At 36.8% G+C, this 5,332-nt stretch overlaps 1 pseudogene; it reads left to right on the top strand.

Annotated features, from left to right (window-relative positions):
• Positions 1-734: 734 nt before the first annotated feature.
• Positions 735-856, top strand: LOC132041235 (U1 spliceosomal RNA; annotated as a pseudogene).
• Positions 857-5,332: the final 4,476 nt, after the last annotated feature.

The following is a 5,332-nucleotide window of genomic DNA, read 5'->3' as shown; positions in this document are numbered from 1 at the left end:
TTCAAAATTAACGAAGAAAAAGTCACTCAATCACACCAACCCATCAACTATAGCAAATTTCTAGTGATCCCACATGAACATTTTCCAAAAATAAAAACCATAACAATTTGCGGAAACCTCCCAACCCAAAAAAACACCGAAGCTTAAATTTGATCTAGTAAATAACTCAGAACAGACATATCAAAGGCACCTTAATGTGCACTCTTCGAACGAGGCGTGCCTTCTCTGATTCAATCAGGGGGATAATCTGTTCGGCCAAGCGATTTTTTGGTTCTTGAACCTTGGCCAATTCAAGTTGATCCAAGGCTCTTTCGGTCTTGCAGAAAAAAGAGATTCACTAATTGGAAACCAGGATCAAGTTCGCCCCTTCTAAACCAAACCAGACTGCAGAAAAATTCTAAACAACACCATGATTGTTTTGCAATCTCTATAAAAAAAATTGTCATAAATAGGACTATCCCATAGCAAAATGATGTAATTCCTAGTTCACAGCTATAAAGTAAAAGTGAAGACACCAACAACAGAGGTCCTCAACTGATACCCTTTGACAATGAATCAACAGCAAGACTCGTGAACAACTTTTAATATCATTTTCTCACATTAGCTAACTGTATAAATACGCCAACAATTAATTTATTCCCTGAAGCATGTTGCTGAAACACTTTTTAGGCATCAAGGCGTCTAATTTAATACTTATCTGGATGCACTTTTTGGGCATCAAGGCGTCTAATTTAATACTTTACCTGGACGGGGTCAATGGGTGATCATGAAGGCCCACGGCCTAGGTTGGTGACCATTGCACTTTGGAGGGGTGCCCGCCTAAGGTTAGCCAAAGTGGCCGAGCCTACGTCATACCACTTTTGAAGAAAAAAAAAAGTCATCTAATTTATGTGAGCACTTAGAAAAGATCTCAGGACTACACATGGAAAAGATTCAATTGTTGAAGAGAATAGACACTAATTTTGTTAAATAGGGAAAAAAGATGAGTCCGCAACTTAAATGACCCAAAAAGTATTCAAAGGTACCAAAATAACCCAGAAAAAAAAGTGACTGAAGTACCCTTTGCGCAGTAAATACCCTTTGCGCACTAATTTAGTGCGCAAAGGGTAGTATTTTTTTTCCACTCAATTTTAAAGCTCTTAGATTCAAGTTTTTTCATAATTTGACGAAAGATTAGTCATGTTCCAAAACTTCAAAATATTAATATTTTATATAGAACTTGATATTTTTTTTGCGGACAATAATGTCGGCTCATAACATCAAGTTTACCTAAACGTTTGGATCGTCGTTTTAAGGGTTGTAAAGTGGCCTGAAGTAATTTCTCTTTGTTTGAATCTTGTTATGTTTAGGCTTAAGTCTTTTATTTTATAAGGTTTTGTTTTAAGTGTTTTATTTTTTAGTCAAGGCATTAGTTTTTTTTCGAATGTACAAATAAAAGTATTATATTAAAAAATATTTCATCCAATACGAGAGGTTCAAAATAATTCATTGCAATAACCAAATAATACATCATTATTTACAATAACAAAATATTTAAAACAATACATCAAGTACGGAAGGCTTTTCTACTATGAGACGTACTTGCACCACCACGACCTCGTAGGCTACACAAACGCTTATCATGTCCAAACTCCTTACACGTAGAGTACCTGTGAGAGTATGTCCTATCATTGATATCCATTTGATTATGAATCTGAGTTCATGCGTTAACCCGAATTTTACGGATATACTCCTTATTAGCAACCATTGAAAATGGCTCGTTTGGCCAATAAGCTTGATCAATAAGTGGGTAGAAGTGGCTGGCATATGCTTTATCGTAACTTTTGACGCTGTATTCTGATGCCACATAACTTGATACTATTTTTCCCGTTGCCTCGAAACACTTGACGGCATGAGAACACGACATGTGGTATGTTTGCCACTTACCACAACTGCACGTTCTCGTGCCCTCATAAACGGTATGTATGTGTCCTCCCCTACCCTGGTAATAACCTATTCTGACTTCATACACACGTACAGCTAGGCTATACTCGGTCATCTTGTGCAGTTGACATTTTTGCCTGTGATGCTCCATCATTTTTAAAGGCTTTGGCATCTATCTCCCACCCTCTGCCAATATAGATCTGGCTTGCTTGGTTCTTGTCACAAACCGCTCCACAACTTGCATGAAAGTCATTCTTACCATTGCAGTAATGGGTAGTCCCCGAGCAGATTTTAGCAAACCATTGAATGACTCCGAGCTGTTTATTGTGAGCATCCCCCATCTTCTGCCTTTATCAGCATGTAATGTCCATTTTTTTACTTCAATTTTCTTCAACCAAGTATATGATTCTGGACTTACTGCCTTGATCGTCTCCATCCTCATAAGCCATTTCTTTTGTTGATGCTTCATCGCAGTCGGCCACATCAATTTGTTAAGTGTGCCATTTTTGAACTTCGTTTGAAAATTTGCCTTAATATGCCTTAAACAATAGCGATGGTAAGCAAAGGGAGGCTTTCACCCCTCCAAAGTAGACATGCTGTGCATTATGACTTGATGGCGATCAAATAGCACGCATATGCCCATGCAATCCTTAATAATATGCAGCCTCAAATGTGTCAAAAACATCCCCCATGTGTCGTTGCTCTCGTTAGCGGCAATTGCGAAAGCAAGAGGGAATATCGACCCATTGGCATCCATTCCTATTGCAATCAGTAACTTGATGTCATATGCACCATATACATGTGTGCCATCTATGGATATGACTGGCCGGCAGTGAGCAAAACCATCAATAGATGGTTTAAATGCCCAAAACACATAGTTAAAAATATTACTTGCCAGAAGCCTCCACTCTACAACAGTTCCAGCATTGAATTTTTGTAGAGCTACCATATAGCTCGAAGAACATCTTTAAAGAGTTCTCCCAATTTCCCATAAATCATCTCAAACGCATGCCTACACCCAAGCTATCCCTTTCTCTTGCTTATTGTTTTTTGATATACTATCTTAACGTTTCTAATGCAATCTTTGATGGGGATCCCGCACAAGTTTAAACAAACAACACTTAGTAATGACAATTTAATTGATGTAAGAATTATAATGAACTAGGTAGAATAGGTTACCTTGGGGTTTCGACAACGTCTTTAAGTAGCACTTGAGCAATCATATTTTTATATCTAAATTAAAATGATCTGCTCAATTATCTCCCATTGCACAAGTGTGATGTTTGTGGAATTTTGTGATAACCCACATGCCATCGGGCTTTTCAATTCCTCGAAGCATCCATGCACAGCCTTAATACTGTCATCTATAAACTAGTCTCCATATTTTTCTGGTTGAATCATCAACCCTATACTCCCTAATTTCCTTGTAACAATAAATTTTTACTGCCCTTTGCAATGCCTTTTTTGACCCGAACACCATCCCTTTTTCAAGGTAGCAATTATCTTTTATAAGATCGGCCGGTTATTTCCATATTTTTTGACGACATTGATCATCTTCTCTGCTGAAGACAAAGGCATCAGCCCGACCTTGAAGATTATCTAGATATGGAATATTGTCAGAATACCACTGCATTGGGCTTTCGGGAGTTGGGTTTTCCGGCAGCGAACTTTGCGTCAATGCTATTAAATTTGCTTGCTGCCCACCAGATTATACATCGACCTCTTCGTCATCATCATTGGTTTCTTCTGCATCATTCAGTTCGCTGTCACTTGATGATGTCTCACAATAATTTGGATAATCATCACCATCTAAGAAAGGCCTCTTCCTACACGAAAAGTAACATATTTTAAATACCAACATCAAATATATATGAATTATTTAATATCAAGGTGATAAACCTACCGATATTGACATGGTTTAGAGAAAGATCATCTCCACCGAACTGAGTAGATTGCCCAAAATCATTATTTGGTACCACTAGAGAGTTTTTTGAATAATTTTCAACTCCACCGAACTGAGGGTTTTGCCCAATATTACTCATATCAGGTGTGTAGCCCCTACAAAGATACCAAAAATAGATATTTACCAATAAATAAAATAAACACGTGCTACTATATAAAATAATAATTTAAAAATGGACATTTACCAATTTTCAATGTAAGTTTGATTAAATTGCTGGCTTAGAGTTTCCAGCAGCACTTGACCACTCAAAATGTCTCCATAAGAACTAAAGTCCCCATAAGTGTTACCATGGGTAGGATGGACTTGAGGGACTTCTTCAGGTATCTTTTCTATAAATATTTCAAGAACATAAATGGTGACTAAATCCCTATATTCTTCAGGCGCCCTCAAATACTCCCTCAAAGAGTCATCATCATTGATATTCCACACACCATAAAGCACTAAGCCTTGTGAAACACTGTATGGATATCTGCCAATTACAGATAATCCATACTCTGTGGGATCAGTGTTCATTTTTTTTTTTGTGTGGGATCAATGTTTCGTAATTTAAGGTTGTTGGAAACTTTACATGGGCTTTTGGTTTGATACTATAACGAACGGTATTATTATCATCAAGTATATCTCCATCCCAAAATAGAGAAACCTTAACGGTTAAAGAAAGAGAAGACATTTTTTCTTTGAAGTTTGAGTTTTTTCAAAAACTTAAAAGACTTAAACTTATGAAATGGATAAGTTTTTATCTCATCCAACATTCATATTAAATAGGCAAAATATGAGTGCAAAAGTGAAAATTTAAAAAAACATGGGAACCCTATTGCGCATGAAAATACTGCGCAATACTTTTGCGCATGAAAATACTGCGCAATACTTTTGCGCATGAAAATACTGCGCAATACTTTTGCGCATGAAAATGTTGCGCAATAGGATAAGAATTTTGAAATAATGCAGCATGGTATTGTCAAAATAAGCATAGTGTGTCATAAAAAGCGATCAAATAATGCAACATTGTGTTGTCACATCAAGCATAGTGTGTCATAAAAAGCGGACAAGCATAGTGTGTCATCTATGTCTCATACAAGTTAGTGATAAAAAGCGGACAAATAATGCAGCATTGTGTTGTCATATCAAGCATAGTGTGTCATCTATGGCTGATATATTGCGCATTTAAATGTTGCACAATACAAGTTAGTCTCATAAAAAGCGGTCAAATAATAGAGCATTGTGTTGTCACATCAAGCATAATGTGTCATAAAAAGCCAACAAGCATAGTGTGTCATCTATGGCTCATATATTGCGCATTTAAATCTTGCACAATACAAGTTAATGTCATAAAAAGCGGACAAATAATGCAAAAGATTGTGCTGTCACATCAACCATAGTGTGTCATAAAAAGCGGACAACCATAGTGTGTCATCTATGGCTCATATATTGCACATTTAAATGTTG

Source organism: Lycium ferocissimum, chromosome 12 (genome assembly GCF_029784015.1).
Source record: "Lycium ferocissimum isolate CSIRO_LF1 chromosome 12, AGI_CSIRO_Lferr_CH_V1, whole genome shotgun sequence".
Lineage (NCBI taxonomy): Eukaryota > Viridiplantae > Streptophyta > Magnoliopsida > Solanales > Solanaceae > Lycium > Lycium ferocissimum.
Note: the sequence above shows the minus strand (reverse complement) of the source record. Positions and strands in the feature narration are given on the sequence as shown.